Here is a 26,791-nt window from a genome sequence, read left to right on the forward strand (position 1 = left end):
AAAGCAAAACCATTGTTTTGATTGAACAAGTTCAGCCAAATGAAACATCTCATTTCACACACCTCAGTTCAACTTATCAGGAGTAAAAAAGTGACATGATCACTAATAATATATATATAAATAAATAAATAAAAAATCTGGTTGCTTTTTAATTTGAAGAGAAGAACAAATTATACACACTGCAACACTGAATATCCAGCTAACTTAATAAAGAAATAAGAAAATGATATTATGTAAGCATACTTAGCTTTTTTAATGAATAATGCATAGCTTCTTGAATCCCAAAAAGCACAGGGGACATCCACTATCAAGGACATTCTATTTATATGTTCTTTGTTTATAATTGTTTTATTTACAAATGTTCCTACATCAAAACTGTAAACTGTAAAAACTGTTATAGCAGTCTGAGGGTACGTTTCCACTGTAGCGTTACGTTTTCTCCTGCAAAAAATCGTATAAGATTTTTCTGACTGGTGAAATTCCGCATGTAAATTTGTACGCGTTTTTATGCGAACTTTCGTACGCGAAAATTCGCATTAGTTACATATGCATAATCTGCCTAGTAACAGCTTAGTCATGACTGCTGACAACTTCCTGTAACCATGGATCTAATGCCAATTTTCGGGCAAGTAACGCGAAAATTCGCATTGCCTATACAAAGCATTGTATGCGAATCGTACGCGATGTCCGAAAAAATGATACAGGACCTCAGATTATTTCACGCGTACGAACGCTAACGAAAATTCGCATAGAGTGGAAACAGCTGCATTGACTAACATTAGTTTTAAAATCTATGCGAATTTTCTGAGCAGAAAAACTGACACAAAACGCACAAGTGGAAACCTAGCCTTATGGTTATGCATGTTATACTGGGAGTCATGTGATTTAATTAGTCTTTTTTTCTAAGTAATTGAAATGGCTAATGTAAAGTTATCAACAAGAATTGGTTTCTGTATAGCAGAAAAGAAGTGTTGAGATGGAGGTAAGTGATGTGAAAAATAGTTAGACTTGCAAGCATGTTCTTTTGTGTACACACACACGTGTGTATACACACACTCACACATACACACAAACAACAGCTTGAATAAGTTATACAGGACCTATATGGTTTTAATTAATGGACAAAAACACAGAAAATTGTTTAGGATCTTATGCATTTATTGCATAGGATCTACCTAGTATGCTTCTGATGGGTAAGATCTCTATACGACCATATGTGAAGAAGGAAACCTTCTGAAATATACCGTATATACTCGAATATAAGTCGACCCCGTGTATAAGTTGATCCAAATATTTGACCCTCTTAAGCTGGATTTTTTTGATGACTCAAGTATAAGTCGACCCAGTTGACTCAGATCTGGCTGTGATAGATACCTGCTGGCTGAGATCAATAATGCTGCTCTATCCCTGGCGCTGCACAGTGATGCTATAATATCTGTATAAACTGTGCTGACACTTCAGGGGGAGCAGCTATTAGACAGGCTGGGCTTATGACAGTGATGCTCCCCCTTCCACGCTTATGACAGTGATGCTTCCCCTTCCACGCTTATGGCAGTGATGCTACCCCCTCCACGCAGGAGAATGGACTAAACCCCGCTCATTACATAGGCTTTCAGGCAGCGGCTGAGAATGCTGATCCCCGCTCAGCACATGATCCTAGCTGCGGGGGTAGGAGCTGCTCACTGTGCCTCACTTGTACCTGTCCATACCTCCCAACTTTTTGAGATGAGAAAGAGGGACACTTTAGCCACACCCCTGATCACGCCCTGTCACACCCCTAGTCATGCATACCATAAAGATTTCATAAGAAAAATATGTTTTATAAAACAAACCACACTGGTTCTTTTTGTCCTGGTTCATTTTCCTTCATATTAACATTTTAAAATTAGTATTATATCAATTTAAATGATGGGAATAAAGTTTAGAGTAAAACACATTTTTTAGTTGAGAAATATATATATTTACATAGAAAGAGGGACAAAGTCCTGAAAGAGGGACAAATGAGCAGGAAAGAGGGACAGAGGGACAGGGCTCCCAAAGAGGGACAGTTAGAAGCTATGCCTGTCTAGCTGAGATGATTAATGCAGCTCTCTCCCCTGCAATCACTCTATAAACAGCGCTGGCACTTCAGGGAGAACAGCTATTATCCAGGCTGTGCTTATGACAGAGATGTGGTGGCGGAGCTTAAATCGCGGGGGCGGAGCTTAAATCGCCGGTGTCTTGTTAAAATAAGCTGCTTGCATCAGGGACAGCTGGTGAGGACAATGATCGGTGGCTGGAACGGAGAGATTTAGAGCGGCTCCTATCTCCGATCATTGTCCTCACCAGCTGTCTCTGATGCAAGCAGCTTTTTTTAACAAGAAACCGGCAATTTAAGCTCCGCCCCTGCTATTTAAGCTCCGCCCCCGCATCACTGTCATAAGCACAGCCTGGCTAATAGCTGCTCCCCCTGAAGTTCCAGCGCTGTTTATAGAGTGATTGCAGGGGAGAGAGCTGCATTAATCATCTCAGCTATCCTGTACGAGTGAGGCACAGTGAGCAGCTCCTACCCCCGCAGCTTTGGAGGATCACGTGCTGAGCGGGGATCAGCTGCCTTAAGGCATATGTAATGAGCGGGGGTTAGCCTATTCTTCTGCGTGGAGGGGTGAGCGACATTATGGCAACTAAACAGTTTATTACAGCAGGGGGATACGATCTAACTGGCTGGCAGCACTAGGAGGGCAGAATACAGTAGATGCAGAGTAGAGGGGATTATTGATACTCGGCTGCAAGTCAGAAATGTAGGTCTGACGCGAGTATAAGTCGATCCCCCTACTTTACAAAAGTAGATCAGACCTAAATTTCTCGACTTGTAGTCGAGTATATACGGTAGACACAATTAAAACAAATGTGGAGAGGGGGGGATATTGAATCTTTATAATTATTAATAATATTAATATGATATCATGCTGACATCTTCTTGAGTACTTTACCATCACTTATCATATCTCTAACTGCCCCTCTGGGGAGCTGACAATCTATGCCATACCATAGCTTTAGTCTAGTGTCTATTTCATAGTTTAACGACAAAGTTTGGGGTAGCCATTAAATTTTCCAGTATAAAGACACACAGCAGGTCTGTACACAACAATAGTAAGTGTTCTTCCCCTTTAAAGTGTACCTGAATTCTTGCACAGGACAGAAAGAAAACAGATAGAAATGCCCCCTGTATGTATTTAGAGTTTAGCCTTTTTAATTCCCCCTCATTTGTGTATAATCACAAGTTGTAATTTGATCTCTGCCCTTTGTCACATGACCTCCATGGCAGCCATGGCAGATAAGCTAATTTGAAAGCAAAGGCTGTTAACAATATGTCTGCTTCCATGAATCAGGAAATAGAAACAGTGCAGATTTATTTTAGGATCTGTATCAGCAGTAATAAAGAAATGTTTTTCTTTAAAGGTTAATAGGCTGTTGTGTATCTTTTAGAGCAGAGAGGACGTTCTGAGTTAAGGTCCACTTTAACATAATCCAACTGTCTTCACCGACTCCAAAAACATCTTAAATAAGTCACTTCAACCAAACTACAGAATTTACAGATGTACCAACAAAAAGAGACACATTAACTGTATATCTTAGCACCGTAATACCACTGTGATACTAAAAAATATCCCACCTTCCAAAAGAAACGAGTGACACCTACACATACCATGAGCCACCAGACTTCAGTGTACAAACTGCTAACCCTTTATACATGCTGCTTGTACCTCTACAATAGCTATATAGAGGAATCCCTGCATAGTTTAATCCCAGAAGCAATGATGATCCAGAATGCACCACCAACACTCCAAACTGCTCACTCTCTTGCCTGGCTGTCTAAATGTTAGGACAACAGATATGGCATATAGATTCTCCTTGTGTGCAGCTGCTGTTCATCCCCAATGTAACACTGTGCACCTCAACACAATACAAACATATACAAGTAACATGGTATGTACAACTAAACCCTGAGGTCGGTTTAAAATGGTGGGCTGGATCGCAAAAAAAATCAGTTCTAATGCTGGTTGTAACCAAATGAAAAATGCTGCAAGTTCTATGAAAGTAAATATTGCCGCCTATAACTAGTAGCCCTAAGACACTCTAGTCTATAGATTTGGAATGAGATGGAAGTTAAGAAACCAGATCATGCATGAAACCATCTCTAATGCATGAAGGTAGAAGATGTCAAATAGCCAATAGTCAGAATGATGTACTCCATAAATCCATCCACTGTAAAGAATATGGTTTGTTGGTCTTGAGAATGACATCAAGAATTAATGTATTCTGCAATAAAGTAGCCAAAAAAATATGCCAATATGGTAAAATTGTGTGCAAGAAGTGTGGTTATGCAAGATCTCTGCGATGGGCCTGGCCCAATGTAGCTATAGCCCTTGAAACATCCCTAAAAGCAGTAGTTAAGTAAGCAATTCTAGCTCTTGCTGAGGTTGTGCTTAGTAAAACTGGAGGCAGAAAATGCTTACATGCTTTTGGAACACCACTGCATACTTGTTCTTCCCTGGATGCAAATCACTGATTGACCTCTGACAACACAACAGGATAAACACCTATATTCTTTAGATTGTAAGCTTGCAAGGGCAGGGCTCTCTCCCCCTTTTGTGTCTTGGAAATCATTATACATTTATTCATCATGTTATTTTTATCACTGTCATTACCACTTCTGTATTTTGTATTCTGTATGCTGTATCATTTTTTGTATTTTGTCACTAATTATGTATCTTGTATATTAGTGTACACCATTGTCTGTATTATGTACCCCATGTTTGTTTCTTACTTTGTACAGGGCCACGGAATATGTTGGCGCTTTATAAATCAATAATAATAATAATATATGTTGAACAGCAGAAAAACAAGAATAATAGAGTAAGCTATGGTCACGATTTCTTGTAATTAGAGGCTAAAACCGTATCATGCACCTTTTAGACGTTTTCCATCTTTTTCAAGACATTAGCGTTGGCAGATGGGAAAAATTCAGTAAATATTCTAAATTACTGTGGCTGAGTTCTCAGCAAGCATTCATTTTATTGTGTATTCAACCTAATTAGTATAGCTCTAACAGACCTGAATTTGAGGCCAGACAATATTCAACAAATTTCTCCCAAAAGCTTAATTTGTGTCTCATTTATCTAGTGGGTGGCCAAGAGATTGATAGAGAGAGAGAGAGATGGAAGTAATTGCATCACTCATTACTGGGACGAATTGCATTGTTTTAGGTCCAAGTTTTGGGGCCATTCCATTGTTAAAGTAATACTCACACTTAGAATGGTGACAAAATCTGCAATACTTACAATCCAGACCAGAGTTACTAAAATATAACTTGTCTGTGCTGTTTATAGAGCTGAAAAAGGTTCAAACATAAAAAAGTGGAAATCTAAATTTCTGCAGTATACAGAAAACTTCATAGCTTTACCACACTATTATTGCAACTCCATATTGCGTTGCCTACCTGTAAATTTAAGCCTATCTGACTATGCTATGTTATGGTATATAATATGTTATTAATGTAGTTGTATATGTTTTTTTAAAGGATTTTAGAACATGGAAGAAAAAAGAAAATATTTTCATGGAGTTCACAAATAAATCTTCCATTTCTTGATCAGACAAAGCAATTGAAAGCAATAAAAATTGTGAAGAAGTAAAAACCGATAAACAACAAAGATCAGGAAGAAAGTTAAAAAGTAAGGATAAAAAGTAAGGATAAACTGTTAAAGGACCACTAAAAAAGTAGGCAGTTCAAATCTGACAGAACCAACAGGTTTTGGAGCCAGTCCATCTCTGCATGGGGGATTCTCAGAGTTGTCTTTGTTTTTAGCAGCATTTCCTGAACAGCAGTTTAACTGCCAAAATAGTAAGATACCAGCCAGCCTCTCTACTCACTTGCACACTATTTTGTCAGTTAGAATTTACAACTGTTGTTCAGGAAATGCTGTTGAAAACAAAGAAAACCCTGAAAATCCGCCATGAGGAGATGGACTGGCCCAAAACCTGTCGACTCTCTCAGATCTTAACTACCTACTTTTTTTTTTGCAATAGTGGTCCTTTAAATGAGAAATGTTAGAGGGTAGAGGCACATGCAGAATAACAAAACACCCAGCTCATACAATTAAATATACTTGTGAATTTGTTAAAGGAAGCCTGAGGTGAGTGGGATATGGGGGCTGAAATATGTATTTCCTTTTAAACAACGCAAACTGCCTGGCGGTCTTCTTGATCCTCTGTCTCTAATACTTTTAGTTACAGACCCTGAACAAGCAAGCAGATCAGGTGCTCTTGCTCAAGATTGGCAGGATTAGCCACATGGTTGTTTAGGTGTGTGTTTAAGGCACTACTGATGCCAGGAAGATCAACAAGACTGCCAGACAGCTGGTATTGTTTAAAAGGAAATAAATATGGCGGCCTCCATATCACTCTTACCTCAGGTTCCCTTCAATCCTCGACAGTTAAGGATACAACTTTAGAAAATGTTGGATAATGAAAAAAGCTTATCAACTGTAATGGAAATTATATATATATATATATATATATATATATATATATATATATATATATATATATATATATATATATATGTATTTATTATTATTATTATTTTTTTCCCCGTAAAGGAATTACCCATGGTAAGCAGGTTTAACCTCCTTGGCGGTCTGATTCTTTCCAGATTTTAGGGTCTAAAAGCGGTGCAATTTTTTTCACTCTTTCAGACCCTAAAACCTGAAAAAAATCATTCTGGCAGGGAGATCTGCAGCAAAATAAAAAAAAAATGTACCTTCCTGGGCTCCTGTGCTGCAGTTTTCTCTTTGCCCACAAGATGGCGCTAATATACATATAAACGAACTTCTCTATATTTCTCTAATATAGAGAAGTTCGTTTTCAATATTAGCCCCGCCCCCGATGACGTCACGCTGCCACCACCGCTCCGCTGCTCCAACTGGCTGCCGGGTCCCGGGAAGAATAGCGGGGACATGGGGGATCCCGGCGGCCAGGGAAAGACCCCACACTGCCGGGGAGAGAGGCTGGAGTCCCGCTGCGCAGCGAGATCGCGCGCGGGACTCCACAACTACAAGTAAAGCTCTGCAATGCCTACCCCGACCTGAGCTCGGGATCACCGCTAATAGCTTATTTTTTCTACCCCGAGCTCAGGTCGGGAAAACCGGCAAGGAGGTTAAAAATAAGGAGATTCTCTTACAGAGACTCATGGGAATGTTAATAACAAATGCATAAATGTAATATTTAAGAAGAAACCAAGACAGAATAGTACAGGGTGGGGCATGAAAGACCAACCACTCTGCCTTTCATGTGCGTGAGTTTGCAGGCAGATGCCAGCCAGTCTCCTTGCACCACTTACTCTATTCCTGCTGTCTGTGTGTGGTCTCCGGTTTAATGAAGAATGTTTCACCTGCATTTGTTGCCTAATGCATAACATTCTCATACGGCAGCAAATGCAGGTGAAACAGACTTCATTAAGCTGGAGAGCACACACAAAGGCCTAAATTCATAAAGCATTACTGCACGCGTTATCACCCAAGCGGTAAATTACCGCATGGTATGTTTTTGTTAGTGGATTCATAAAACTTAACGCATGTTTACCGCATGTTTACCGCAGTGCGGTATTAGTGCGGTAATGGTGCGGTAATGTAAACGTTGTTTGTGTCGGTAAAGTGAATGAAGTGTATTCATGGGAAAAAAAAGGTGGAGTAAGGAAGCTAATAAATAACAGCTTGTTATCGCCAGCAAAGACCTGGCGAGTTTGCATTTTAGGTGACAAATGGAGTCCTTGCAGCTTACTGTTATGGAATTTTTAAGGATACAGAGGAGGAAGGGTTAGAAATCGTACAGAGTTATATAATATATAAGAATAATTATATATATATATATATATATATATATATATATATATATATATATATATATATATATAATAATTAAAAAAAATGAGTCACATGTGTCTAACACTGCCCACTTCTACCCAGCATGCACCTTGTCATTGGGAAGTCAGCAGCAAACTACCACACTCAGCAAATTTTACCGACAGCTTTCCACACCACACCACACACTTACCGCACACTTACCGACTGCTATCGCACTCGGAATTTTTTTTTTATAAATTCACTGCAAAAACCCTCATTTACCGCTAGCGGTAATTTACCACCCGTCTCTGAACTACCGCACTCATTTTATGAATTGAGGCCAAAGTAGGAATAGAGTAAGCAGTGGATGGAGACCATGCAACAAGCAGCCAGGCCGGTTTTTGGTGCGCCACCCTGCAAAATTATTCTGCTTAGTGCTACAAATATACACTAAGTATTTGACCACTCAGCTTTGCAATTTAAAAAAAAATGGATCATGTTGGGTTTAAAAATGTGATATGTTTTTACCCACCTCTTTTTCATTATTATTTTGTGTGCATTGCTGTGAACAGAACAAATGTTTTTGACAAGTGGCACAGAGTTTTCCTCCCCAGAAAAATGTTTCTTACTGAATTCAGTCATTTGTATCTATGACATTTGGATCAATTGTGAAAAATTCCGAACTTCAAAATATTATAAATCTTTAAGTTTTACTGTTTTGTTTCAATAGTTTTGACAAGAGATAAATTTAGGAGTATACTTTGGGAGTGTAATTGCCATCTGGATTTAAAATATGCTAATAAGGTTCTAGATGTGTGAATGTTTGGCATCTGTTACACACATATCAAGTGACTCTTTTAGACAGTTAATTAAGTTTATAACTTTTGTGCATATTAATATTGTCATGTTCTCTTTTCTCAGCATATTTTATATGAAGATTGTGTGTAACAAATCTGTTTTTTTTACAAATAAACATGTACGAATTACAAAACAGAAGCGTCCTATAACCAGAAACGTCTAATTAGATTATGCTTGCTGCATAAACTGTTGTTTGATCATATGCATATTTCTGGTGTAGATGTTTACAAATATGTAAAATCACCACCTTGTTCATAGTCCCTAGCTACCAAACTGCTGATGCGAAGACTGTTTTTTCTGAAAAACTTTACAGGAAGACACAGAGGTGTCTTGAATCACAGACAGTATAGGGTTGGCTTGGAACGCCGTTCAGTGGGAGGGCGCTGTTGTGAGCAGCCCGACATGAAAATCAGCTAATCAAGCAGCGTCACCGGTGTGTGCATTGGCAGCACACTTCCTGCTCTTGATGTGGTGTCCCTCCCCCTGGCTTTCCTGGCTGCACAGCATGATTTCTGTGTATCTCTACACACAGCCTGCAGCCTGCACAACTCATCTCACTTAGGACAACATTGAGTTAAACTTTCTAGCAGCAGGGTGAGGAGAGAGATCGTGTAGAGCTCCTCTGGACCACTTGCAGGGAGAGGTGGCAAGAATGCACAGTGCTTCCTCTGCAGTTTACAGAACCTGGAGTAGTGTGTAATCATCTGGCAATTTAGATAAGCTTAAATGCCACTGACTTCCTGCTCTTGGCTCTTTTTTCTTCTAGTTTACCTCTTGTCCCCAGGCACCCCTCCTCCCCCTCCTATGTACTCTCTGACCCACACTGCATGATTTCAGTGGCTTCTTTTATCAGCATGTCCCTGTCAAATGGACAGAGGAAACCTGCAGTCCTGATGAGATCTCCTTGCTGTTACTCCTCTCCCCTCATGCTTTCTTTGACTGTCTTGTGCCTCTACCTCTTACTCCCTCTCCTCCTTCCGATGCCCTCTACTCCCCTTTTTATGTACCCCTTTTCTCTTTACCACATTTCTCTTTCTCCTATCCCATTTACATGCATCTGTCCCTCTCTCTCTCTCTCTCTCTCTCACAAAGTTCCTATTATTTTCTGTAGCTCCCTAACCTCTCCTTACTATACTTTTTCTTCTTCGGCCATAGTCATAGTCTAATGTCCTATCATATTAATAGTGCTATGTAAATACAAAATGACATCTTCTGAAGCACTTTACAGAGTACACATGTCATGTCACTGACTCTCCTGAGAGGAGCTCACAATCTAATCCTACCATAGTCATAGTCTAATGTACTTCCTACAATATTATTATTATGTATCTATATAGCACTGACATCTTCTGCAACAATTTACAGAGTACATAGTCATGTCGCTGACTGTCCTCAGAGAAGCTCACAATCGAATCCTACCATAATCATAGTCTTTTTTTTTTTACATAATCTTTATTTAAATTTTTAGAAAGTTTTAGTACAAAAGAGAAAAAAATAACAAACAAACAGAACAATAGCAAAAAAAAAAAAAAAAAAAAAAAAAAAAAATAACAAGCCAAACAGCAGCAGTAAACAGAAAATGCATATATAGCAGCTTGTGATTCTCTAGTTTCCCCAGTCGCCCACCAAGGGACTACATCTTATGCTGAGTCCTTTAAATCTACCCAGCATATGGGTCCCCAGTGCTAATTAACTCAGATTTACTACATTACCCCTCCCTCCCCTACCCCACAGGAAGGGGCTAATGTGATGGCGCAGGGGATAGACAATCCCATAGTGGCAGGAAAAAAAAGAAGAAGAAAAAAGAAGAGAGGAGAAAAAATAAAAAAATAATAAATAAATAAATAAATAAAAAACTCTCAATCTTCCCCAAAAAGACCCGGTAACAGTCCAAGCGGCAGGCCACCTCCCCCTAGTACTATCTTCTCCCAACGTCAGGGTTGCTTAAGGGGCCATCATCTGTGTAAATTCCCCTAAGGTTCTAAACTCTATCCAGGGGGCCCATGTATCCAGAAATTTCCCACTTTGACCCTGCATTATGTGCATGATATCCTCCATTCTCATCATATCGTCTATCTCTAAAAACCAGTCTCTGATCGTTGGAGGGGTAGTCGTCTTCCACTTCCTGGTCACAAGGATCTTGATGGCAATAGATAAATGTCTCAAGAGTGACCTTCTATGTCTTTTAATACTCCAAGTGTTATTGTGCAGCAGATAGAAGGCGGGATCATCCGGTGGATCCAATCCCAATAAACTGCAGATGTATTTCTTTACCCCATCCCAAAATGCGGACAGCAGTTCACACTCCCAGAATACATGCAGGAGAGTCCCTCTGCATCTGTTACATCGCCAACACATAGGAGAGGTATTTGGAAAGATTTTATTAAGTCTATCAGGCGTATAATACCACCAGGAGAAAAATTTATAGTTGGATTCCTGCGTTTTTGAGGCGACAGACCACTTGTGAGCAAACAGAATAACCTTCCTCCATTGTTTGTCTGAAAACGACCTTGTCAAGTCTCTCTCCCACTTAGCCCTGAGAGATCCGGCTGGGTTTTCCTCACCATTCAGCAAGGCATATATCCGGGAGAGGGTTCCTCTACATGTACCCTGCCCTCTACAAAGCTTCTCAAATGGGCTAAGATTTCTTGAAAAGTCCTGTTTTTTACCCGCTGCCAGCAAAAAATGGCGAAGTCGAGTGAGGTTCCACATATCCAGACGTGGCGCATTTAATTGCGCCTCTACCTGGCATAGGGGGATCCATTCTGCATCTTTAATCAAGTGCAGTGCACACATTTCTGAGAGATCTTTCCAGAGCAGGAACCCATGACCGGGGGCACTACCCATAAGCAAAGGATTACCCGTCAAGGGCATCAGGGGTGATGGTCAAGGGGAAATATCATGCCGCTTTCTATATTTAGCAAAAAGAGTAAGTGTATAAGCTATCAAAGTTCCTGCAGGATGTGTAATCTTATGTTTATTCTCAATCCAGGGAGTATGATGTAATGGGTAGGTTAATAACTCCTGTTCCATACTCACCCATTGTTTGATGCCTCTATGCCTTGACCAATCCACAACACAGGTCAATATAGCTGCAGCATGATACAGACGCACATTAGGGACGGCCAGACCTCCATCCTGTTTATTAGCATAAAGCAATGTAGTCCTAATTCGGGTATGCCTGTCCCTCCAGATAAATCTAAAAAAAGCTTGTTTAATCGTCTGGAAGAAATGTGGGGGGAGGGTAATTGGTAATGTCCCAAACATATACAAAATCCTTGGCATCACTGTCATCTTCAAGATACTTATTCTGCCCAGCCATGAGAATTGGTTTACATCTCACCTTTCCAAATCCCTCTTAACACTGGCAAGAAGTGGTATGAAATTTATCTGAAATAAGTCCTTTATATTTGGTGTCAGTTTAATCCCCAAGTATGTTAACGCTGTTTGAGACCACTTAAATGGAAAATTCTGGCCTAATAGTTCAATCATCTCCTGTTTCAGACCCACCAACATGGCCTCACATTTACCGTAGTTTACCTTGAAATTGGACACATCTCCATCTATGGAGAATTCCCGCATCAAGTTGGGCAATGAAATATGAGGTTCTGTCAAAAAAAATAACAAATCAACGGCATATGCTGCTACTTTATGCATAGACCGAGATAGACTTAAAGAGAAACTCCAACCTAGAATTGAACTTTATCCCAATCAGTAGCTGATACCCCCTTTTACATGAGAAATACAATGATTTTCACAAACAGACCATCAGCGGGCGCTGTATGACTGATTTTGTGCTGAAACCCCTCCCACAAGAAGCTCTGAGTACCACGGTGTCAGAATTCTAGCGGTTTTATTTATGCAGGAAAAAGCTGTCATAAGTGTATGGTTTAAGCTTTAATGTTCTATACAAAATTTAATTGTAAAGTGAAAAGTTAGAGTACTTTATATTGCTCTGTGACATAACATATTCCAGGCTGTGAGGCCTATAAGATTATTCTAGTTACAAAAAGTCAGAGCATTCTTGTTTATGCTAGTGCGTGGCCTTAATATTTAAAGAGGCTTCTGTGTGAAGACAGAAAAGCAAATTAAACTCACATTACTGCAGTAATTATAAATGCACATACTTATTACACACAGATATTATTAATCTAAATATAAATGATCAATACAGTCCTTCTAAAGAAAGAAATAGTTATTGTAAAACCCTAAATAATAGAATCTATTACTTTGAAACATGTAAGCTGTATTCTACCCGTGAAAGATGAGACAGTAAGACATTCTCGTGAGATTGTTATGGTTCTGGAAGAATTGTTGACATGCTCTAGTCTCAGAAAGCTGATAACACATGATGTTTTTGGGAACAAGTTATATAAATATTAAACAAAGAAGTTGTTTTCCCAATTAGTTAAAGATCATTCCATGATGCCACCTGGCGGTCTTATGAAATCAACATTATTAATACTGTTTGTTATTTGTTATGAAAGGCTGACCTCTGCCGGATGAAATTAGATATTTATTTCTTCATCAGAAAGACAAATATATGGAAAATAATTTTATATTATTAAGATTTAATATGCAATTATTTCTTATATGATTAATTGTTTTAAGAAGAATTATATAATAAGCTTTATATTTAAATAAGTATATTAGAAGCCCTGTATGTTTCAATAAGCCTTAAATTTCTGAAGGCTCTCACAGGTCTGGTTACAGTGTCAACCTGACCAATCTCATGTCTGGGGAAGTACCAAGACATTCCAACATAATTAGCAGCGAACACTTTATCAGAAATGCGTCATGAATGACATTGTTTAGTCTCCATGTCTGGGTCAGCCAACAGACAAGATGGCTGTTGACGTCCATTTTTAATTACGTGCGTCAGAAATGACCTAAACAAAATGTCAAGCACTCCAAATGACGTTAATTCCCACAAGATAAGGTAATTAAGAATTTATAAACAATAATATTGTGACTTAGGTAATCAAAACATGATAAAGCATTGACGCACGAAAGCTTTAGCCAATCAGAGCCTGGGATTCAGGGAAAGTCCAGATTAGGCAGCCATATTGCCTCCAACCCCTATAAAAGTAGGGTCTGAAAGCTCATAGTTTGCAGAAGCCCAGCAATCTCCTGAAAAGACACACGAGGCAGAAGCTACCTTCCCACAAGTGGTTCTAGATGCTGAAGAGATGACAGAGAAGGGGTAATATGCTTAATATTCTGGTGATTTACTTTATTCATTTTTCAGCATTAAGTTTTATTAAGATGTTAGCAAGAAGTTTTTTAGAAGCTATTTTTATGCTATTTCTTTAAGAAGATTACTACAAGTTTTACACAGCTACTAGATACATAGCTATTGAAATAGATGAGACTACTTTTGATCTTATTCTACATAACACAACTGTTATATTCTTTTTTGAATGTACTTAGAAGATTGATAATTGCTTGGCTATAAAGCCTTGATAAGATGGAATACTGTTATAAGGAAACACTACTTGGAACTGTTCATATTTTGTATATATGCTGTATGATAAACAAATACAATTTTTTATATAAAATCATATACTGAGAGCTCTGATTCATTTCAAGGTATACCGTCAATCTATAATTACTGTTATAGAGGGTTCAGACCCCACTATGCCGGATTTATATGATAGCAACGCTTTAAGGGCTGGTCCTTTACTGAGTTAGCAATCATGAAAAAGGCAAAAACCGCTCAGGTTATTGACAGTTGGCGCCCAACAGTTGATGGTTATCTTGATTGTTATCTTGAAGTATACTTTCTATGGTGGAAATATAGACCATAGTTTTCTATCGCGATAAGAGAATAAAAAAGTACTTATATACTCAAATATAGAGTTGGATATGCATATGAAGCATCCAAAAATGTAAAGCAAAGAAGAAAGATATTCTTATGCTTAAAAATCTCATAGAAGAGAATTACTAATGAGCACACTCAGTTTATAGTCTATGAAAAGACTTAGAAGAGAAAATAAATACTTTGGCCTATTGAACCTGAGAAAAGGAATAGCGCTACATGTACTTTTCTGACAAAATGAAGCAGATTACATTGGAGCAGCATACTGAAGCAGAGTATATAGCTATACATTATGAAAATGGCTACCTTAGAAGTGCAGAAAACTTTTTGAGACAAGCTCAGTGAAAAAAGAAAAATGAGAGAGCAGATTTTGTCAAACATAGAACATTTTTTATATATATACATGAAGAGAACTACTATCAAGAGAAGTAACATTGTTTTTTATACTGGACAATTGAACAGACTTTGTGATGAAAGCAAAAGCTCCTATAAATAACTTTTTTGAAAAAAAAGAGAAAAATCCTGTTTTAAAGATGTATGGCTCTTTAAATGTAGAAGACTACAGATACAAGACAAGTTGCAGCAGACATAAATGAGATGTAAGAAGAAATGTTTATTTTAATTTTTGTAATTTTTTTTTTATGAGAACAAGAATCTTTAGTGTGTGGTTAGCACTACTAGATGCCGACACAAAAGAAGACAAGACAATCCTCAAACAGGCAGCAACACAACATGCATTCAGAAATAGACTTAAAGAGATATGACACTTGATTTTTTTTTTTCTCTCTCAGACTACAAATGAAAGATTTTTTTATATGACTTCTGAGTTTTTTGTTGAAGATAAGAAAGAAAGAAAGAAAAAAAGGCCTACTACAAGTTAATCAACAATTATGCCTAGAAGGAAATAGAAGAAGAATGCACTAGTGAAGATTTAAGTTTTTTTGTTTGTTTTTAATTGTTTGCCATGAGAAGCTAAAAGAGAGATGAAGACTCATATATAGCAGCTGCCATGTTGAGATGTAACGCATGAATATACAGAAGTGACCGTTAAACAAGAAGGTTTTTCATTTTTATAGTCCTAGCCTCAAGGGGGGAAATCTCTACTCATTTTTGAGGCTAGATCCTATTAAGAAGCATCAAGAGACTATTTTTGTGACTACATTATACTAAGAAGGTTTCACTAAAGAAGAATTGAAAATGTTGCTATTGAAGCTTGGAAGTCTCACAAGATAATCTCCTTTGTCTGAACCAAAGAAGACTCCAAACAAGCATTCCTTGCAGGCACCCAGAAGAAACCCGCTAAGATAAAGCGATGAAAGCTACATGCTAGAAGACTATGCAAAGACATCAACATGAAGACAAGCCATTTGATGAGGCTATGTTATAAGAAGCTCTGATCTGAAAACAGCTGAAGAAGAAACAATTGGAACTGGAGTAACCAGAGAAGTGTGAAGACTAAGCCGTACTTTTACTTCTTTAACAACTCCAACCACTGGTTGACGCACCAGCTGAGAGAAGATCGAGACAAAACTAAGAGAAAAGTGGGCCTGAAGGAATACAAGAAAAGAAGACCAGACAGAAGAATACATCAGGTTAAAAGATAAATGAGATTATCAGGTGGGTGAAGAGAGAGCATTACAAGATGGAGATATTCAGTTTTTACAGATAAATCTGATGAACTAGAAGAGGACAAGATTTTTGATATAGAAAATACCAGAAGATGAGTGAAAGAAGACGTTGATGGACATTTGAAACTACAATAGAGACTGTTACATCATATCAAGATATCAAGACTAAGATGTCAAGATCACCCAGTTTTAGAAGAAGACAGCCAATGTAAAGTTTTTGAAAAAGACTGATAAATATACATAGATATTCTATTTTTGATTCCGTATATGAAGATGTGGAAGATATAGATTTTTCTACCTATGCAGCGATATACTACCATGCTACAGATACAGAAGCAGATGCAATAAAGACTTATGAGAAGTTACAGGAAGAAAGCCATACTACAGGAGAAACAAGGAGATAACTGTTCACAATAATGACACACAGCATTCAAGCTGGTACTATGGAAGACTGCACTAAACTACATTACATGTACAAGATGATTAAAGGCCTAATGTGAAGAATGAAGCCTAGATTGATAAAGACTATTAAATATATAAAGGAGAAAAGAAGTTATGTACACCAAGAGACTGGAAGAAAAATCCATGCCTTAGGTAATTGACTGACGAAGTTCAAGAAGAACAGTTTCAAGATGAATACTCTATTCAAGAAGTGTGACATTGAGGACAACAGATAACTAAATTGATGAACAACAGATAACAAGAGAAAATGTTTTTGTACATGGAACAAGGACTTACTGATATCAAGCGATGATAAAAGCCACGACACACATGAAGCAACCAATGAAGACATGTATGATATGCTATCAATGGATTTAATACACAGCTTAAAGGTGAAAGTTTTTTTATTTTCAGAAGAAGAACATGAACAGTTTTTAAAGAGAAGAAATATCTCAACATTTACAGAAAATGGATAATACTACTTTGATTTTTAAAAGACAAACTAAGATGAACTTCAGAAAAGACTTAAGCAAGAAGAGAAGGAACCTGATGTTATAAGTTTGAACACTAGAGCAAACTAGTAAGAATGCACCCAGCACCATATAGCATCAATAATATTTTTCTTTTTGAACCACAAGTGGGAAGGTAGTAGTTAGTTTAGTTTTTTTATGCTGAAAATTCACCAGAATGTTGCATATTACTTTTTGTGTTTTTCCCTTCTCTCCTCTTCCTTTTTATTTTTTCTCAAAGGTGCTGAGGACAATATCAATTATCCGCAAAAAAACCCATACAATGGGGTTTGCTGTACCTGATACATTTGATGACTACAAAAAGCTGAACTTTGCAACTACAAGGAAGACTTCAAAATAAATTGAACTTGATGCATCAACAGTATGCCCAGCGCCTGAACAAGAGTGACTGCTGGATTTGCTCATACAGCCTTTATCCTTGAAGATGATGCCCAACCAAGATATTCCAGTACTATTAGAAGAGTTGGAAACCAGAGTGTCCGGAGAAAACCCACACAGACACAGAGAGCACATACAAACTCCTCTCAGACCCAGCACTGCAAGGCGAGAGTACTAACCTCTACGCCACTGCACTGTTCACATGAAGTTAAAGAAAAATATTCTTCAGAAATGTTCAAATATGCAATACATGGACAATTAAAAGAGAAAATCCAATTCACCAGAATAAAGGACAGTTTAACATTTGTTTGCATCCCAAGAGAGATGAAAATATCCTAAATGATGAAAAGATATGTTCAGCAAGGGACTATCGTATATCTGCACACAGCTCTGCATAGTGAATGAAACTGTACTAAATTGCAACCCGACTGATAATGAAAATAATACAACGTTCCGTTTAATAATACAACTTGGAGATGACCGTTGTTACTCATCCTTTTCAAGTTCCAAGTAAGCATCCTGGGACAAATGAAATTGCTCTATGACTGGTTCTAGCATACAAGTTATTGCCTGATGGTGGAAAAGGAAGATGCACCATAATTAGAGGAGCACCCGCTACATGACTTGACAAGAACAGCTCAAATATCAATTAAATACATAATCCGTATATATTCAAGAAAAGTACTGAAGAAACTAAGAGAGTGAAACGCCTTCAAGTGCCATGATATGCAAAGACTGTCTTATACACTAGATTTAAAGATGCAAGATGACTAGCCATAGTCAACTCAGAAAACAGAGTTATTTGCGAAACTATTTGATAATATTACAGATGAAATGTTCTAAACAACCTGAACTGTCAATAATGCGTTAAAGTGGTAGACTTCACTGCTAGTAAAACATTGGACTGGTACTAGATTGCTATAAAGCGGCACAAGGGGGGATCCTTACTGCATACAAGATTTACAGATACTTCACTGAAAGCTATATGAACCATATGATACCTGTTAAAGAAGTTTCCAGAAAAGAAAATTCTGAATGACTATTGATTCCAATACTAATGAATGATTAGTGCGGAGAATTACTTCCATCAGAGAGAAGATCTACACATGACATATCCAGGATCAAGCATGTAACTGCATTAAATATTGCCATGAGAAGAGACTGTGCTTAACAAGAAAATAATCGTATATCACACTTAATCTACAGAATAATCTATCACATTTGACTTTTTGCGGAAGTAAACATGCAAGATTTACATACAAGAATGCTGACAGTCTACAAGATAAGTTTCAAGAGAGAGAATCACTCCATAATATTGGAAACGTGAAGTGGAGAAGCAACTTCAACAATGAGATGTTAATATATATGTTTTATTGAGACTATATTTGAAAACAGCTACTGCAACTAGTTAGCTTGCAATTTGAATTGCTAAAGAACTTTTCCATGCCTACATTTTGATATGATATCTATATTTAAATAGAAAAATGATATTTTATGGGATTCTGCTGGTAAACTACACATACTTTATTTTACTACATACCATTTGTGAAAGAAACCTTGTGGTATAAGAAAGGTGTAATTAACTGTATTAATACATAATACTAACCAACTAACTAATTTACCTGTTGTAAGCTAACAATAAAATGTTGAATGTATTGTGTTCAAAAGAACCTAGGGGCCACATGAACGGTATAATTCCTGTTTATACATTTTGAACTTTAAGTTTTACCACATGTTTTAATGGGTGACAAATATTGCCTAGAATTTTCCTACATATCTACACAAGCTACCACAGTGATAGAAACTACAAATTCAAGGGTGAATCCATACATATGTCATATACAAAGACTATAGCCATATCTAGACCAGCAAAATATGTTTATTGGAGAAGATATTAATTTTACTATTGAGTTTATTGTCAGGCTGGCAACACAGCAGAAAACGTTACTTAATGAGCAAGGTTTTGCATGAATGAAAGATTGCATTACTTTTAATTTTGATTATAGATTTTTTATTTTTTTTCTTCCGGAGAAATATAACAACTACGGAGATCGCTAATCATCTGCCATCATTTTCCTGCAAGGGGGGATGTCAGAATTCTAGCGGTTTTATTTATGCAGGAAAAAGCTGTCATAAGTGTATGGTTTAAGCTTTAATGTTCTATACAAAATTTCATTGTAAAGTGAAAAGTTAGAGTACTTTATATTGCTCTGTGACATAACATATTCCAGGCTGTGAGGCCTATAAGATTATTCTAGTTACAAAAAGTCAGAGCATTCTTGTTTATGCTAGTGCGTGGCCTTAATATTTAAAGAGGCTTCTGTGTGAAGACAGAAAAGCAAATTAAACTCACATTACTGCAGTAATTATAAATGCACATACTTATTACACACAGATATTATTAATCTAAATATAAATGATCAATACAGTCCTTCTAAAGAAAGAAATAGTTATTGTAAAACCCTAAATAATAGAATCTATTACTTTGAAACATGTAAGCTGTATTCTACCCGTGAAAGATGAGACAGTAAGACATTCTCGTGAGATTGTTATGGTTCTGGAAGAATTGTTGACATGCTCTAGTCTCAGAAAGCTGATAACACATGATGTTTTGGGAACAAGTTATATAAATATTAAACAAAGAAGTTGTTTTCCCAATTAGTTAAAGATCATTCCATGATGCCACCTGGCGGTCTTATGAAATCAACATTATTAATACTGTTTGTTATTTGTTATGAAAGGCTGACCTCTGCCGCATGAAATTAGATATTTATTTCTTCATCAGAAAGACAAATATATGGAAAATAATTTTATATTATTAAGATTTAATATGCAATTATTTCTTATATGATTAATTGTTTTAAGAAGAATTATATAATAAGCTTTATATTTAAATAAGTATATTAGAAGCCCTGTATGTTTCAATAAGCCTTAAATTTCTGAAGGCTCTCACAGGTCTGGTTACAGTGTCAACCTGACCAATCTCATGTCTGGGGAAGTACCAAGACATTCCAACATAATTAGCAGCGAACACTTTATCAGAAATGCGTCATGAATGACATTGTTTAGTCTCCATGTCTGGGTCAGCCAACAGACAAGATGGCTGTTGACGTCCATTTTTAATTACGTGCGTCAGAAATGACCTAAACAAAATGTCAAGCACTCCAAATGACGTTAATTCCCACAAGATAAGGTAATTAAGAATTTATAAACAATAATATTGTGACTTAGGTAATCAAAACATGATAAAGCATTGACGCACGAAAGCTTTAGCCAATCAGAGCCTGGGATTCAGGGAAAGTCCAGATTAGGCAGCCATATTGCCTCCAACCCCTATAAAAGTAGGGTCTGAAAGCTCATAGTTTGCAGAAGCCCAGCAATCTCCTGAGAAGACACACGAGGCAGAAGCTACCTTCCCACAAGTGGTTCTAGATGCTGAAGAGATGACAGAGAAGGGGTAATATGCTTAATATTCTGGTGATTTACTTTATTCATTTTTCAGCATTAAGTTTTATTAAGATGTTAGCAAGAAGTTTTTTAGAAGCTATTTTTATGCTATTTCTTTAAGAAGATTACTACAAGTTTTACACAGCTACTAGATACATAGCTATTGAAATAGATGAGACTACTTTTGATCTTATTCTACATAACACAACTGTTATATTCTTTTTTGAATGTACTTAGAAGATTGATAATTGCTTGGCTATAAAGCCTTGATAAGATGGAATACTGTTGTAAGGAAACACTACTTGGAACTGTTCATATTTTGTATATATGCTGTATGATAAGCAAATACAATTTTTTATATAAAATCATATACTGAGAGCTCTGATTCATTTCAAGGTATACCGTCAATCTATAATTACTGTTATAGAGGGTTCAGACCCCACTATGCCGGATTTATATGATAGCAACGCTTTAAGGGCTGGTCCTTTACTGAGTTATCAATCATGAAAAAGGCAAAAACCGCTCAGGTTTTTGACAACGGTACTCTGGGCAAACTGCCACAATGTAACAATGTTCACAGACAGGAATTAGCTGTTTACAGCTGTCTCTAACAGCCAAAACAGCTAGGAGCAGCTACATAACCTGCCCACAGTAAAAATGTCACCATGTAATACATGTCAGAATGTGAATCTGGGAGAGGAAAGATTTTACAATGAGCAAACACTGACTAAAATATTTATCCATAATTATGGTAAAAAATGAAGCACTTTTTTACTACATTATTTTCCTCTTTAACCCCTGTATATCTACATTGTTCCTAATAGAACAGAACAGAGGCTCAAAGGACAGTGTGAAAATAATCGGGGAGAGGGGGCATCCCTGCCGGGTTCCGTTCTTTATACAAAATGGGTCTGATAGTACCCCATTTACCCTAACTCTAGCCACTGGGGAGAAGTATAAAGCCATAATTCTCTTCCTCATCACCTCCCACACCCCCACATATTGCAATATCCGATCAATATAGTCCCAGTCCACCCTGTCAAAGGCCTTTTTGGCATCTATTGAAAGCAACAGGGTGGGCTGGGACTGACTTCTAGCCCACTCTATCAAGTTCAGGGCTCTGATTGTATTGTCCCTTGTCTCTCTTAGTGGGATAAATCCAACCTGATCATAATGTATGATCTTGTGCAGCAAGGGAGAGAGTCTATTGGCGATCATCCGAGCATAGCTTTTTACTTCCGTATTCAGAAGAGAGATAGATCTAAAGCTAGTACAATTCAGGGGATCCTTACCTGTCTTATGTATAACGACTATACTTGATTGAAGCAGTTCCCGAGAAAAGGTATCTTTATTTTGATCTTCCGCTATGATTGCATTAAACAGTCTCAATAAGTGGGGTCCAATAATTTCAGAGAAGGCCCTATAATATTCTATCCCAAATCCGTCGGGTCCGGGAGCTTTATTGGGGGGTGACTGAAGGATAGCTGTCTGCAGTTCTTCTAGTGTAAAAGGGTCATCTAGTCCTAAAGAGTCTACCTCTGAAAGAGTAGGCATTCTAGACTGAGCCAAATACTCCTCTATATCCCGGTTCTTCCGATTCCTAGAAGGGCCTGTCTCCTCCCCCCTAACAGAGTACAGGGATTCATAAAAATCTCTAAAGACTCGAGCGATTGATTCACTTCGAATATGCCTTTTATCACCTTCGCCTCTAATCTGAGGCACATATAGTTCTTTTTGTTGTTGTTTAATTGCTCTAGCCAGGAGACGCCCACTTTTATTCCCATGCTCATAATATAAGGATCTACATTTCGCCGCCATATCTCTAGATTTCTGGAATAGAAGTGATTTCAATTTCTCCCTTTCCACTTTTAACTCCTGCAGCAACCATAATCATAATCTAATGTCCTACCATATTATTATTATGTTTTTATATAGCACTGACATCTTCTGCAGCACTTTACAGAGCACATAGTCATGTGGGTAGCACAATGGCATAGTGGTTAGCTCTCTCACTTTGCATCACTGGGTCCCCCCACTATCTGCACAGAGTTTGTATGTTCTCCTCGAGTCTCTGTGGGTTTCCTCTGGGCACTCCGGTTTCCTCCCACAGCCCAAAAACATACAGATAAGTTAATTGCCTTCCCCCTAAATTGACCCTAGACTACAATAGTGTGTTTCTGCCTATACCCCTTTGATGGATGTTGTCCGTTGGGGGTCAGGACCTGATCCTCTTGGGTACCATTACTGGGCTGCACACATGCATCAGCTGTGTAGCTGATGATGCACTGTGTTGCTATATCTGGGATGACGAGCAGTGTGTGCATGATGTCACGTGGGGGAGCAGTGCAAACAATGGTACTGGTGGCACTGTAGGTGAGTAGACCGTCTTTTGTATACATTGGTAGTGGTGCTATGAGGGGCAGGGGGTTTAGGCAAATCATTTACTCTCAGGATGCAAAGCAAGCCCCAGCAGCCAATTAGAACAGATCCCACCACAAGCAGATATAAAGGGGATAGTAGGGAGGGGTTTCTCACTCAATCCTGCCATTTCTGTGTACTAGGATCTAGAAGAGATAGAGACATTGAGAGAACTGTATGCTCCAGGAACATATAGCTGGTAGAACCAACTGAGAGCTGGGATTTATAGGATTTGTTGTGCTCTGAAGATAGATAGAAATGTGAACTTGGCGAGCATCACTACTTACAACTAGGAAGCTTGTTAACTAGCTAAACTGTATTGGTCTGACAGAGAAAACTGTCACCTATAGAGTTTATTTAAACTTATTTATATAAGTAGAACTGTGAATGTTTATTTACATACTTGTAGGGAAGCAGCAGATTTGGGCGCATGAGTCAAGTGGACAACAAGGGTGCCCCATTCACTCCCATTATAAATATCGTTTAATGGGCGCCGAACAGGGAAAAAAAGGCGCCGGAGATTATTAACGTTTTACAAACGGCGCCCAGAGATTTTTAATGTTTTAGAAAATGAGCCCGTGACGAGTAACGTTTATAAAAATACTAAACATATTTATCCTATTTAATTAAAACATTATTTAACATTTTAACCCTTACTGTTTGTAAAACATTATTATTCACAAAATGAAGCGATCAGTACGTAACGTAAATTGCAATATATTTTTTACAATCACTATTTGTAAAACATTTCTAAAACATTATTATCCACCCCAAATTTTTTTAAAATTTTTGTATTTAATTTTTTTTATTTATTAATGTTTGTAAAATTATTATTATCCATAGGGGGTCTTAGGTTTAGGCCCACCAGGGGGTGTTAGGTTTAGGCACCACCAGGGGGGTGTTAGGTTTAGGCACCACCAGGGGGGTCTTTGGTTTAGGCACCACCAGGGGGTCTTAGGTGTAGGCACCACCAGGGGGTCTAGGGGTTAGGGATAGGTACAGGGAGGGCTATGGGGTGGTTAGTTTTAGGCACCACCAGGGGGGTCTTAGGTTTAGGCACCACCAGGGGGTCTTTGGTTTAGGCACCACCAGGGGGTCTTAGGTTTAGGCACCACCAGGGGGTCTAGGGGTTAGGGATAGGTACAGGGAGAGCTTTGGGGTGGTTAGTTTTAGGCACCACCAGGGGGGTCTTAGGTTTAGGCATCACCAGGGGGGTCTTAGGTTTAGGCACCACCAGGGGGGTCTTAGGTTTAGGCACCACCAGGGGGGTCTTTGGTTTAGGCACCTCTAGGGGGGGGTCTTAGGGTTAGGCACCACCAGGGGGTCTTAGGTTTAGGCACCACCAGGGGGGTCTTAGGTTTAGGCACCACCAGGGGGTCTAGGGGTTAGTGATAGGTACAGGGAGGGCTTTGGGGTGGTTAGTTTTAGGCACCACCAGGGGGGTCTTAGGTTTAGGCAGCACCAGGGGGGTCTTAGTTTAGGCACCACCAGGGGGTCTAGGGGTTAGGGATAGGTACAGGGAGGGTTCTGTGCGAGAGTAGGGTTAGGTATAGTTTTAGTACAATTTAAATAATACTAATCAACAGTTATTATGAATGTACTTATATTAACCTATTTTGGTTCCTGGACGTAGTTTCTACATCCAGGAACCATGCGCGCTACCGCGCGCTCCCGCGGCCGATCGCGCGCATGCACGCGCACTCCCGGCCGCGGATTCGGTAGCCAGGGAATTAATGTATCAGGCTATGGTGCCCTATCATTGATTCCTCTCCCCGCTGAAAAAGCGACAGCTTCTCTCGGAAGCTGCGCCTTTTCTGGCCGTTCCCTTCCCGATGCGTCACTGTAAGCGTATGTTACGCTTAGTGTGACGTCATGTAAACAAACTACACCTGTAAAAAAAAAAAAAATTAAAATTAACACACATTTACATTATAAATCTATTGTTTACCTCCCACCCTCCCAAAACTACCCAAATAAAATGTTTACTATAAAAAAAAAAAAAACATTACAATAAAAAAAAAAAAACATGTAAATATTTACCTAAGGGTCTAAACTTTTTAAATATCAATGTAAAGATGAAATATTTCTATATTTTTTTTATTTTAAACCTGTAAATAGTGATAGATGCAAAACGGAAAAAATGCACCTTTATTTCCAAATAAAATATTGTCGCCATACATTGTGATAGGGACATAATTTTAACGGTGTAATAACCGGGACATATGGGCAAATACAATACGTGAGTTTTAATTATGGAGGCATGTATTATTTTAAAACTATAATGGCTGAAATCTGAGAAATAATGAATTTTTTCCGTTTTTTCTTATTCTTCCTGTTAAAATGCATTTACAGTAAAGTGGCTCTTAGCAAAATGCACCCCCCAAAGAAAGCCTAATTGGTGGCGGAAAAAACCAAGATATAGATCAGTGCATTGTGATAAGTAGTGATAAAGTTATAGGCTAATGAATGGGAGGTGAACATTTCTCACGTGAAAACGACGGAACCTGAATGGGTTAATATCATTGTTATAAACAATATTTTCACATTTTATTATAATAATAAATGATAAATCAAGATTATTCATAACAATATATAATTATAATGTTTAAATAAATAATACTGTTTTTTTAACAAACGTAATTATAAGTTTCAGTTTAGAAACAGGGAAGATTAATGTTTTAAGAATTGCCGATTTCATACACATTATTTAATGATTTATAAATTCTTAAAACACTATTTGTAAACGAAATTCTACACAATATTTTTATAAACGATACTACTGCTTATCATTTACACCACGCGCCCTTTTTTCCCGACGCCCTTTTTTGATGTACGCTACTTGTAGTACTTCTGCTTGTTAGCTAGCTCTATTTCACCTGCTGAGAAGAACTGTCACCTATAGCATTCCTTGAGTGCTGACTAACTTAGGTAGAACTGTGTGTACTGATTTACAACTGTTCAAGCCTCCCTATGGGTAATTTTGATTCATGGATTCACTGGCAAAAAGGGGAAAATCAGGAAATCGGGTGACTTTGCTTTTAGTTCTACTTACATCTATTTGACTGAAACTATCTAAAATGCATCTAAATAAGTGAACAAAGAACAACAACAAAAAAGAAAAAGAAAATGACACTTTAATGTTTAAGGGCCTGGGCTCAGTGCTGCAATTTTAAAAAGCACATAAAAATGTGTGCGTTTTTCAAAAAAAATGTATGCATTTTAACACATTTCAATGGGTTTTTATCGCATTAAAACACCTGAAAACGCATATCAAAACCACTTGAAAACCGCATGCATTTTTATGCATTTTTAAAAAACGCAGCAGTGGGCTCAGGTCCTTAGAAGTTCACGCAAGAAGTGGTATTTAAATGAAACAAGAACAACACAATA

The sequence above is a fragment of the Hyperolius riggenbachi genome, chromosome 2 (assembly GCF_040937935.1).
Source record: "Hyperolius riggenbachi isolate aHypRig1 chromosome 2, aHypRig1.pri, whole genome shotgun sequence".
NCBI classification, from domain to species: Eukaryota; Metazoa; Chordata; class Amphibia; order Anura; family Hyperoliidae; genus Hyperolius; species Hyperolius riggenbachi.